The sequence below is a fragment of the Eumetopias jubatus genome, unplaced genomic scaffold (assembly GCF_037043125.1).
Source record: "Eumetopias jubatus isolate StellerSeaLion01/CBP00866 unplaced genomic scaffold, mEumJub1_p1.0 scaffold_17, whole genome shotgun sequence".
Lineage (NCBI taxonomy): Eukaryota > Metazoa > Chordata > Mammalia > Carnivora > Otariidae > Eumetopias > Eumetopias jubatus.
In genome coordinates, this window is record NW_028274823.1 from 22,478,528 (window position 1) to 22,491,925 (window position 13,398).

General features: G+C 40.0%; 1 pseudogene; it reads right to left on the reverse strand.

The window, feature by feature from the left end:
- Positions 1-13,164, reverse strand: part of LOC148162145 (uncharacterized) — a 101,656-nt pseudogene extending 88,492 nt beyond the window's left edge.
- Positions 13,165-13,398: the final 234 nt, after the last annotated feature.

Genomic DNA, 13,398 nt, shown 5'->3' on the forward strand with positions numbered 1-13,398 from the left:
ATCACATGGGAGAAAATAACCACCTGAGAAGCTTGTCTCTCTGGAGAAAAATCTTATCAGGAAGGAAACTGTCTGGCCTCAGGCCACTGTGGACCGGTCAGGTGATAATCCTATTTCTGCTTTTGTCCCTTTTTTCAAAGTGAATAAAGGTGGAAACCTTGCTGTGAGTCATGACACAGCTCATCTCACCCAATTAACTTAGGAATCTAAAATATTATTGTCATTTACCTAGAGTAGCTTCAGAGTAACTCATCCTGCAGAGAATCTGAGCTATTCAGGCTATCCCTGTCCTTAACCACAAACTTCCTCTCTAGGCCTATCTCTCATAATTTGTCCACATTTAATCTGAAGAGGGGAATCAAAAATTAGCCTAGAAGTGGAACTCACATACTGTAAAGGTAATGGTGGCACCCATATTGAAAGGAGAGTGTTCTTAGTCTGGCCCTCTCCCATAACAGTGATGATTAGACATAGAAGACCTGGATCTTACCAGGGACTCCAGCTAAAAGGGCTGGGCTGCACTGGAATCTGGACCTATGGGTACAAATGGGTCTTTTGTACAGATCCAGGTACAGATGCAGAGAGAAAGGTCATCGTCAACATTCAGGCTTGGGACAAAGGGCTATATAGTACCACTGGTCCTGGTCAGGGCCAACTGTCCACTTAGAAATTCTGAGGTATGACAGTAGACAAGAATCCAAGGCTGGAATTATGCACAGGTATAGGCAGACACATGTTTGGCATCATGGAAGTCTAGCAGCTGGGAGCTGGGTCTTGGCCCTAAAATGAGACTCAACACAGGATTCCAGGGATTGGGAAAAACTCTGAAGGAAAATGACAGGGCCTTAATTTTATAGATATTAGGATAATAGATAAGTAGACCCTGGGAATGTGGTTTACATGCTGTGATTTGAATGGGATCTCAGGTCACAGCTGGCTCATAAGCAAGCATGAGAATACTGAGTTTTCCTGTCTGAGGTTGGTCCAAGAGATGAGGGTACATGATCCTGCAGATGGCCATAGGGCAAAGGGATTGACCAAATGTGCAGCTCTGGTACAGCTTTTGGACATAACTACCAGAAGGGATGACCAGCACCAGAAAAATCTAACCTTCTTTCTAAAGATCTGGGTCCCTGGATCAGAGATTGACAATGAGGAGAGGGAATGCTGCTCCAAAGCCTGCTCAGTGATACAGATAAGTAGGTGCCACCCTGCCTGGAAGCTTGTCACAGCATTGGGAAGATCCTTGTGCCACAGATATAACTCCTAAGGTAAAGGAGGAGAAGTCCAGCTTTAACACAAATTTTCTGTGCTCATGGTTGCATCTCTTTGATGGGCCTGCTGTACCTCAGGGTGAGGAAAACAGAGAAAAAATGAGTCAGAGAAAGAAGTGTGATCCTATTAGCCTGCTTAGCACACATCTATTCTCTTGTTCATTATCTGTGCTCCCTACTAGAATGCAAGCCCTGTGAGGGTAGTGATGATGCCAATCTTATTCCCTGGAGTTCCATACAGCACCTGGGTCAGGTTGAGTAGTTGTAGGACAGGGTAATGTTGAGAAGGTGCATGAGGTGTTGCTTCTATGCTGGACTGGTAAGACTGGCACAGGTCAGCTGGATCTGGATACTGGGAAAGAGGAGAATATGTGATATGGGAGCTCTCTAAGGCAGGGCAGAGACCCAAATGGGAAACTGAGTGGGACATGGGAAGAAGAACTTAGGTCTGAAAGAAAGAAGGACAGAGTGTCAGGTAGCCCAGAGTGGAACCAACTGCAAGACAGATGGAAGGCACCATGAGCACAGCAACAAGCTTGGAGGAAACAATGTTTGAGTGTTCTTTTAATAAAAGAGCTTTCTACAACATGGCGAGGTCTTCCATTGTCTCTTCAGACTCTCATCATGGGGTAATGGTGTTGGTGGTGAGGGTCTGACCTATAACCATCTCAAAGTAAAAATGCTAGTTGTTGGCAACTCAGCTCAGTTGCCAGGTGTCTGAGTAGCCAAAGAAAGTAATAGTTGTGTTTAGTCACTTGCTGTTATAGTATAAGCAAGAGGCCAAACTGGAGAAGGAACTGACTCTTATCCATACCCTCTGAGGAGTGTCATTGCCTACTGACCCCCAAACAAAAAACTGGTGTAGTCTGTGAGTCCAGGGGCCAGGAGGAGAGAGAGGGGGAAGACTAAGAGTAGAAAAGTACTGAACACTGAGTCATAGTGTAGAAAGTGTCCAAGATTCTGACACCTCCCGAGGAGGCCTTGGCAGAAGTGCCCGAGAAAGTCCTCAGCCAAGGCCCCAGATAAAGGGACCTCAGAGGTGCTTGGGCTAGTAATGCAAATATGTGTAAGAGTGTAGCTGGCCAGAGGGTCCTGAGCCCTTAACTGCAACTTCCATTAGAGATTTCAGTGCACTGGCTGTCACCAAATCCAGTGTGGGGAGGGCAGCTCTCCCCCATGAAGCCTATGGGGTAGCTTGGACATATTGGCTGCCTTATCACTGTTCCTGAGAACAAGTTTTCTCAGCAACATGGATTCTGGGACCATCATGCTTGGCGATGATTTTCACGTGGCTTCTGAGTGAGGATATGAAAAGGAGGGGGGCTCTAGTAAGTTGCTTAAACCAAGAGTTGACAATTGTATATGCACAATATTTTGTAAACACTGCCTACTAATATAAAGGTAAAATGGTCTACGTCCTTTTCTTTTAAGATTTATTTATTTATTTATTTATTTTTTTTTTTTTGAGAGAGAGAGGGGAATTGCACAGGCAAGAGTCGGGGGAGGGCAGAGGGAGAAGCAGACTCCCTGCTGAGCAGGGAGCCCACAGCAGGTCTCAATCTCATAAACCATGAGATCACAACCCCAGCCAAAATCATGAGTCAGACACTCAACCTCCTGAGCCAGCCAGGTGTCCCTGGGTCATAACTTCTTTTCCTTGGAAGATTATCCTTTTAAAACTTTTACCTATTTTACTAGGATGCATACGTAAATTTTGGAGAATACGGCAGTGCATATGTACATACACACGTGCACACACATATGCGTACCCAGGGATTGTCTGGGGCTTTCCCATATTAATGACCATCCAGTTGGAAACCAAGGTATATATTTAGAAAGGAGAAAGTTGTGTAGGAATAGGAAGAGAAGGACATTATTAGGCAGAGGAAAGTGCAATTATTTTCATGGAATCCAGAGCTTATTACACAGAAAACACTCACAAAATATATTTTATTAATAGGATTTATAACCTGCATCATGTAAATAATGCCACAATAGCCTTGGGACATCATTTGTAGACAAGGGTTTGCTTCATTTGGGTATCTTAACCATATTACACTTAGATTCTGTCTACCACCTTAAAGGTCAAAACTTACTTTATAACTAGGGTGACCATAAAGTTGAAATTGGTAGTCCAAATCAAAACACGTTTGAGAGTTTAAGGTAGTGAATTAGGACAACTAGCTTACCTGGGAAATATCCTGGACAAACTGGGAACGATGGTCATTCTACTTATAACAAGTTATTTTATATAACCCAGTGTCAAAACTACCTTCCTTGAAAAGCTGTATTAGTTTTCTATTGCCATGTAACAAATTACTACAAACTCAGCAGCTGAAAACAATGGCCATTTTACTGTCTCACAGTTTCCGTGGAACAAGAGTCAGAATGCTCTGATTGGGCTCTTTCCGTGCTGAAATCAAGGTGTTAGCTGGGGCTGTGAGCTCATCTAAGGCTGACGCCCATTGGTTATTGGCAGAATTTAGTTCCTTGTGGTGTGAGGGCTGAAATCTCTGGTGTCTTGCCAGCTGTTGTCTGGGGGTTACTCTGAGCACCTGGAGGCCACCCTCAGGTCCTAGTGATCCTTTCACAGCAGAAGCTTGCTTGTTCAAAGCCTATAGGAGATTATCCCCATAGTCGGCTTCAGTAGAGTTTTATATAGTGTAGCATAAATATGGAAAGGATTATCCCATCACCTTTGCCACTTAATGTACACCAATCAAGGGAATGACTATCCCATCATAGTCACAAATCCATCCCAAACTCAAGGGGAAAGGATGATAAAGGGCGATTTTATAATCCCATCTGCCACAGAAGAGATACTCTTACTCTGAAATCTGCTTTATAAGAAAATCCACAATAATAAAACAAAACAAAAATCACACAAACAAAAACTAGGAAGGTTGAGTAGGTAAAAACAATCACAAATTAGTGCCTAGACTGTTTTCCCCCTGAATGAAAAATAATTTGGAGTTTCCGAAAGGCATTAGCCTTTCTTTAAAAAAAAAAATAATTATTATTATTTACTCGTTTATTTGAGAGAGAGAGAGAGAGAACGCACGCACGAGCAGGGGGAGGAGCAAAGATCTCAAGCAGACTCTGCACTGAGAGCAAAGCCTGATTCGGGTTTCAAGCTCATGACCCTGAGATCATGACCTGAGCTGAGACCAAGAGTCAGACACCTAACTGACTGAGCCATCCAGGTGTCCCAAGACATTAGCCTTTCTTAAAAACCATGACATTGGAGACAAAATAGTTTTTTATGGTGAGTTCCTACTAGGAAATAATTGCTGTTAACTTCATTCAGTGCTAAAATTTACAACTTTGGGGCATTCGTTCATTTGGTCATTCACTCATTTATCTATCATTTATTGAGCATCCCCTATCATTTACTGAGCATTCTGTGCCAGGACAGGAGTTAGACATGGCTCTTATTCTAACCTGGAAAAAGAAACTCAAATATATACTTCTAGGGCACTGCAATCAGGGTGATGGCAGATTTCATATACATATGAGGAGGAAAGACAAAAGGACACTCTGGCATGGAGGACATCACAGAAAGGGTCAGAAAAGTCTATGACATGTATGGCCACATAGGGATTATTTATTTTGCCTAATTGTTGGGTAAAGTTGAGCCATATTTACAGAAAAGGATTAGGTTGGTTTCATATCTTGAAGGACCAAGAAGTGAGATGAAAGAGGGCACTTATTGGGATGAGCACTGGATATTTTATGGAAGTGCTGAATCACTAAATTGTACAGCTGTTGTCTGGGGGTTACTCTGAGCATTGAAAGAGATTTGGAAGGTACAAAGCTGATGTCTCATTTTGTGCTAGGCCCTGACATTAAGAAGCGGTCAGCATATAATGTGCCCCATTCCTCAGAATCCTTATAACCACACTGGAAAATTAAAACTTGTGTTTGTGAAAAACTTTTTTTTTTCACACTGTGAAAAAAAAAAAACTTATGATTCACACTTTTTTCACACTAACACTGTATGTTAACGAACTGGAACTTAAATAAAAATTAAAAAAAAAAGAAGTAAGATTGAGAGGGACAAGGAGTAAAGTCATAGGAGTGGAAGTGGTTGTAGAAAAGATGGACAACGAAGGTAGAAATGGGACTCTTTTTTCCACTTTGTACCCAGACAGATTCTGTGCTATAGATGTCAAATGTATCATTTTTGTTTAAATCTTATCTCTACAATGTCTGAGACAATGTGCAGGGCACTTTCACTGAAATAAGCTCATTGAATCTTCACATAAAGATAATGGAGTAGGAATTAGGATGACAGAGAGAGGGAAGGGTATGCCTTTGGTCACGGGTGAAGGGTCCAGAAATAAGGCAAGGTCCAGAAATACCTCATTCATTCCACCACTTTCATCTCGCAGGCCCCCACTGCAAGCATGATAGAACCATGAAACGTCACTATCAGAAAGAATAGCAAAAGTCTTCTACACATCTCCCAACTGACATAGGATTTTCTATGCTTCCCTGAGGAACCCATCCTTATACTGTGCTCTGATTTCTGGGATGTAAAAACAAGTTTTAAATATCTAATTTTAAAAATATAAAAAGTTTTTCACAAACACAAGTTTTAATTTTCCAGTGTGGTTATAAGGATTCTGAGGAATGGGGCACATTATATGCTGACCGCTTCTTAATGTCAGGGCCTAGCACAAAATAAGACATCAGCTTTGTACCTTCCAAATCTCTTTCAATGCATGATATTAAACAGAAATGGATTTTGAGGAGTTGGGATAAATGCAGACAAATGAGATTAACATATAATGGCATAAACTGCTGATCCAAGGAGGTATGCCAATATTGACTCCATTCCCTGCATCCTCAGTTCTAGATTGTTGTCTGCCTCTTTATGATTTATATGTGAAATTTCTGGGGTTAAAAGGGGAGACTGCTCACAAACCTTGAACTAGGCATAAAGCTAACATTCTTTGGTAGGCAGTTGCTTCCAGCTTCAATTCAGGGAAAAGCTCTTTTGGAAAGGTGTACTTTCAGTCTTCCCACTATTCATAAATCTTCACTGTGATATATGTTACCACATTTGACCGGCACAACAGGACTTTAATGCCTGTTCTTCTCCAGTTCCATTGGGATGCAAGCCAGCCTCTTAATTGTGCACATAAGTGAATATAAAAGCAACGCCATGGATCTAGCTCTCTTCTCAAAAGCAGGCACCCATATACATTTTCCATAAAATGCCTGCTATGGTGCAATTAAAGGAGAACTAAATCTTACCATCTTGATGACAGCCTGTGAAACTGAAACTAGGCGATAGAGATTTCTCTGAGAAAGTGGAAACTTGTGTTCGTTGACAGTGTAATTATTACGCTTTCTCAAATTACTTGGCTTTTGTTAAAAAAATCACTTAATACTTGATGCAGATATTACTTTCACCATCAAAACTCACTTTGAGCAAAGTTAATAATTTAGGAACTTTTATATTTAAAAATGGCAAGTCCAACAGATGCATGAGATACCATAGCTGGATATCTCTCCCACCCTGAAAGCTTTGTGTCATTGCTTCAGCCTCCAAGTAGGGTTTTGGAGAGAACAAGGGGATTGCACATTAAGGAGACCCTGCTTAGGAGATGTGGAGGTCCAAGTGTCCACAATAGGGTTGGAAATAGTTTAAGAGAATATTGTGACTTCTATTTAGAAGGAAGACCTTTCCTCTCCAGCAACAGTTTCTTTTATTTTAGGACATTTAAACTTGAAGCAAGGATCTCATTTTTGCAGATAGTCTCCAAGTTAACGTTTAGTGGTGAGTAAAATGCATTTTTATTCTGGTGACAGCAATTATAGCAATAATGATCATCTTAATAGACATCTACTAAGCTATTAATATATGACTGGCATGTTTCTAGGTTCTTTAAACATGCTACGTTAACTTCCTTAACAGTGTAAGATAGGTTATGGCATTACCCCATTTTTTGGAAATGGAAGTTCAGCAATACTAAAGAACTTTCCCAAGGTCACAGAGCTAGCGTGAATTTGTACCCAAGCCATCTGAGTCAGAGCCAATCATTATGACCACCGTATTTTACTGCTTTCCTATAACAGCCGTCAGTGATTGAGTACTAGCTCGTGAGCACATGGTAAGCTTTTTTTTTTATTTGAAACTTAACACCAAATTAGATAATATCTTCCAATTCTCATTTTATAAACAAAACTGAATCTTATAGAGATTAAACCATCTGTCCACTGTCACTCTGCCAACAACATTAATTTTCAAACACATCTCTAAATCTCAGTCTTAGAAGTTAGAGGATGTTTATTTTTTAACATCAACATCATCCTATTTGCTTATTGATTCTTTATTTCCCATTTATTTCAGCACAGACACAACTTCTGCTGTTAGAATGACTTGTTGGACACAAGTAGCATCTTTCATACTCTAAGATAATGAAGGAAATTGTAAAATATATTTGGTAGAAAAGAGATTTGGTCTTTATCTTTTATTTTTTTTTATTTTTGATTTTTAAAGGTTGAAAAAACTGTACTCAAACCTAATTACACGGAGGGGGAGTGCAATGTAGAGGGGAAATTTTATGTACATTTCAATATTAAATTATCACTCAAGAGGCTACATTTTTTTCCAAAGATGAAGATTTAAAAAATAATGCTAGCTGATATTAATGCCTTTTTTTGTGATCACCATTGAATTAGAAGCATCTGGGTGCCTGGGTGGCTCAGTCGGTTAAGCATCTGACTTCACCTTAGGTCATGATCCCAGGGTGCTGGGATGGAGCCCTGCTCTGGGCTCCGCGCTCCATGAGGAATCTGCTTCTCCCTCTCCCTTTGACCCTCCCCTGCTTATGCTTGTTCTCTCTGTCTCAAATAAATAAATAAAATCTCTTAAAGAAAGAATTAGAAGCATCCACTATCTAGGAGAGATGTATAAAGAGAGAATTTGGTTGATTTTCCAAGTATATTTGTGATAATGATTGATAATGATATTATGTTCAGCCCTTAAAACTTCTGAATGACCCTAAAAATTTCATTTAAATTTCCAAGCCTTGCCAAATAGACTCTTCTGCACTTTTAGTTAGATTCACCATGTTCTTTGTCATCATAGGATTTTCATAACAGTGTCTTGTTCATGAGTAGTTGTTAGCTGGTCTTCCTGTGACAGTGAGTGAAGGCTGGAATGACCTATGTTGCTATCATGGTGACATCACTCCTTTTTCATCATAGAAACCATTTTTTTTTTTTCAGAACCATGCTGTAGTTTGAAGCTGTTCTTTCCAAACCACCTTTCTTCCTTTTCCCCTCACAGATTTCAAAACTACAGTGTGGTCTGGAGGTTATCTCCACTTACTCCTGTTCTCTCCCCCACTACATTTCAAAGGTATTCCTTCAATGAATCTCTTACACATCTCACCCCATGCGGGCATCTGCTTCTCAGAGGACCAAACCTGACGTGTCTAAGCTATTAATACTCTAGTGATTGCAGCTTCCTCTTGAGCAATATGAATTTGGTCATAAACTGAAGCCATCACTTTTATATTAATGATATTCATCAGATTCCTCAAGAATTGACTAGGCAGGTGTCAGCATCCACTATGCATTTAAAGATGGAAATCCCTGGGCCCATGAACATGCCCTTCTCCCACTTCCTCACTTGGACACATCCTCTCTACTCTCACCAACTCCTGTACCACAGGCAGTGGGCAGTGTTAAAGTGGACTTTGCAGATGTGTCTAAGTCTGAATCTTCCCACACTCAGAGATCCCCAATCCTTCTCTTTTAGGGGTATTCACCATAGAGTACTTCAATAATGTGTCTCTATAGAGAAATTTGAATGACACAATCTATGGGCATTTGAAGCTTAGGGTAAAAACCAAGAAATCCCCAATTTCAAGCCAAGTTCCAAGGCAGTTCTTCAATTACTGAAGCGACTTCACCTCTAAGCATAATAGCAAATATCCCCTTCCAACTTTCCTTTCTAGTCTAAGAACAAAAGAGCTATGAGTGACTGAAAATACTACCCCTGCCCTTTCTTAGTCCAGGTCTGGAGGAATGACACTAATGAAGTCCTGGTGTCTGCAGAGTGCCACGTAGGGGCAGGAGGAGATGCCTGATTCTCCTGTGGGGAGTTTGAGACAGAGACCAGCATGAGTCTCTACATTCCCAGCACTACCACCTAATCTGACCAAACCTGTTCTCTGGCTTTGCCTCAATGGGACATTTTTGTCCTTATTTTCTCTCCCAGGTCACTGTGCGCCATGTAATGTTTTCACTACTATGTCTCAAATCCAGTGTATCCTCTAAACTCAGCACAACCTGTGGCACTTCCCATGCAGAATGTTTTGCCTTCCCCATGGCCTTATCTCCCATTCCACAAAATACAACAAAACTTTCCTTCTCTACTAAACATTAATTACCTACTGGACTGGTAACTTTCTCCTTTTCCTCAAACGCTGCCTTATCTCCTTAACTGGACTATTAGTTCCTAGAAGCTCTGTGTTAAGTGCTTTTTCCATCTGTTATAACATCTAATGAAGAACTTCTGGCAAAGTAGGCTAAATTAATATTTGTGGTTGATTCATATGGCTTTGTATAGATACATTTAGCAAAATTTTATGAAATTATCACCTAATATAGAATAAGACAAGTCTTTCATCTAATATTAAGAACTCGGGATTTTAAAGATAGAGGAGACATAGGGCTTCATTATCTAACTTCCTTACTTTTCAGGGGAATAATCTAAGCCCAGAAGGTGAAGTGACTTGATTAAGATTACACAGCTGATGTGATGCAATCTCACTTGTGCTAATTAGCTTGATCATGGTGGTTATTTCATAATGTATACATCAATCATTATGTGATTGATGTATATCAGTGCCGATAGCTATAGGAGGAGAGATCTCTAATACATAATGCTGTTGTGCGAACAAAATGCAGGTCAGTTGTCAGGTAAGGCATGTTTTCACCGCACAGTGCTACATCCACACAAAGCACAACAGTGATTGTTTTTGGGAATGACAGTAAAAGCAATGGCCATAGAAAATCATCAAAAACTGCATTCAAGTCCACCAAGATTTCCCCCTCACACCCCAAATCTGTGTTCAAACTTTGTTCCTGGTGTTTACAAAAATGTGTTATTTAAAACTAGGTTATAACTTTGAAAGATTCTTCGATAGTCTAGGAATGATTTGTTTAAAGGCTTACATATAAAATACAAATAATGGTTGTCAAAAGACCAGCAGTATAGCAATGGAGTCCAACTGCCCCACTTCCATTGTTAATATGACCAGGGAAAGTGGTGTGTGGGTAGAGGACTTAACTGAGCACAACTCTGCTTTCCACGTTTAGGTCTATTACTCTTTAACGCATTAGGTATTTCTATTATTGTTATCATCAACATTATTTTTGAGAATGAGATTGGTGCCTCTAAGGACATATTAGTTTTCTATTGCTATCTAACCAATTACCATCAGCTTAGTAGTTTAAAATATTAAACATTTATTCATTATCTCACAGTGGGTCAGGAGTGCAGGCACAGATTAACTAGGTCTTTTGCTCAAGGTCTCTAAAGCTAAAATCAATATTTTGGTAGGGCTGCATTTTCACCTGGGGACCAGGGTCCTCTTCTGAGCTCATTCAGGTTGTTGACATAATTCAGTTACTTGTCACTGAAAGACTGAGGACCCTGTTTCTGTTGTTGTTGCTTGTTTGTTTTGTTTTGTTTCATTTTCTTTGGCTAGCTGTTGGCCAAGGGTCATTTTCAGTTCCTAGGTTATGCTCATATGGCCATCTTTTAATATGAGGGACCCTCTCCAGAACCAGCACAAAAGTCTCTCTCCAATCTGCTACAAAAGAGTCTTCTATAACATGGCCCAATCAAGGGAGAGGGATATGCAATTATAGTCAGGTGTCTTATCACACCAAAGGGAAAGGATCATATGGAGTGTATGCAAGGGAGCAGGAATCTTAGGGCCCAGCTCAGAAATCTACCTACAACCAAGAGGTTTTATCCTGCTGTGCTGTGGATCTAGACATAAGTTAAAAAATGATAAACATCCGCAGCAAAGTAGGAAACTCAGTCAGTGGATCTCCCCATCTCCCCATCCTTCCAGTCCCTTGGGTGAAGATATTGCTTTGCCTTAGGAGTCAGAAAACCAGAAAGACTTCTAATTTCTGCTTCAGAAATCTTCAATAATCTGGGTAGGGCAGTGATTTACCTCTCCTGGGTCTTAGTTTTCTCATTAAACACCAAGATCTAACATAGCTTTTTCCTTCTCACAAAGGATTTTGAGAAGAAAACGAAAAGTAAAATAATAAAAGTGATAATGAACTTGGAAACTTTAAAAAGAATGAGACTCTATATAACTATAAAATATAGAGAGAAACTAGCCAAGACTTTTATAAAGTTCTTAATTTGGGCCAGATACCCTTTTAAACACTTTACATAAAAAACACATTCTTGACTAGTTACAGCAATTAAGAAGGACTAAATTTAATAGAAATCTATTCATATGGCTATTCACATTTTTAATGCAAAATATCAGCACTTTTCACCTCTTGCCATGTACCTCTCTATCTTAGTTGCAGGACAGAATGTTGAAATATTGTTGCCAAGCCTTACATGACTTGTAGGAAAAGTGGGGTAGACTGTTTTACCTCTAAAGGGGTTTGAGTGAATTTTTCTGACCTTTGTAGCCCTCATCAAAATAGATTGTGCAAAGTTTCTGCTTTTTTGACTCCCTGACTTCAGAATCAAAGTCCAATGTGGGCTCCTCAGATTGAGAGAGGTGAGGTCACATATCTGTGACCTACCTATGGAGGACTCTAGGAGCATGAGTGTCTTGCATCCTCATCTTCTAGAGAGGGAGGCAAACTTTGTAATTCACCAAATAAAGGAAAGAGATACAGATGTTGGGTAGTGAAAAAAAAAAGATGGTAAATGTTCACAGAGCCAAGAACTGAGCCTTTACCATATTTTTATTCCCAGCACCTAGCATCTGGTGCATAGATGACTCAGAAAATACATAGCAAGGGAATGAAAGCTAGAAATCTCAATATTGACTTTATTTCCATTGTTGAAAATGCATCCCAAGAAATAATGAACACTATCATTATAATTGACTATTTATTTGCAAACTAGAAGAGGCAAATACATACTTAACCCTTAATGTTGATACTAAGGTTGATTATAGTCTTCCTAAAATATATACCTTGAGGGCTTCAGAACCATTAATTGAGAGAGGGATATCAACATCCACATCTTAATTAAAGACTGCTGAGAGAGCCGACCATCCATCTATCCATTCATTCATTCAATCATTCATTTATATTATGACTTTAATGCATACTTCATATTCTTCTTTATAACTTCCTTAATTAAAATGGTGAGCATAAAGAGACATCATACTTACCCAGATGTAGTATATAGTTAAGCCTGGAGAAAGATGGTAATCCTTAAAAAAAAATAAATAAGCAATTCATGCTATCTTCTAGGCTCTCAAAGAGAGCACCCGGTGCAAAGAGATTATACGAAAGGTATGACCTAAACACAAGGTTCAAAAAAGACCCATTTTTGAAGAAGTAATGATTGAATTGTGGTTAAAATAATGAATAGGAAATAACCAACCAACAGGGGTAGAGGCAACACCTATGCAAGTACCCCAGAAGGGCAGAAATAGAGTATTTTTCAGAAATTAAAAAAAAGAAGAAGAAGAAGAAAAAGGAAAGATAGTGCTGTTGGAGCCTATGGAGTGTCCTGTGAGATTAACTGAGGTGTGTGGCAAGGGAGACCACCGGCCGATTTGAAGATCTTTATCTTTACTTGTATCCGAAAAACTGAAGCCAGGCGGGGGGAGGGCTGATTAGCAGGTTTGCATGAGAAGAGAGCTTCCTCTGCCATGGTCAGAGTCGCAATTTGGAAAGACAGTCTTTGTTGTACTGTGAAGAATGGTCAGCCGGCATAAGAGAGGAAGGAGGAGACAGTCTGGCAGACTAGTTCCAACAAGAGATGAGCAGGGGTGCTTTGACAAGAGTGGTGGTGGAGTTGAGGAGAGGCAAACTCTTACGACAGAGCTGGGATGGGATTGGGGAAGAGGGGAAGCAGAACAAATACCAGCTTCGTCTCAGTCCAATT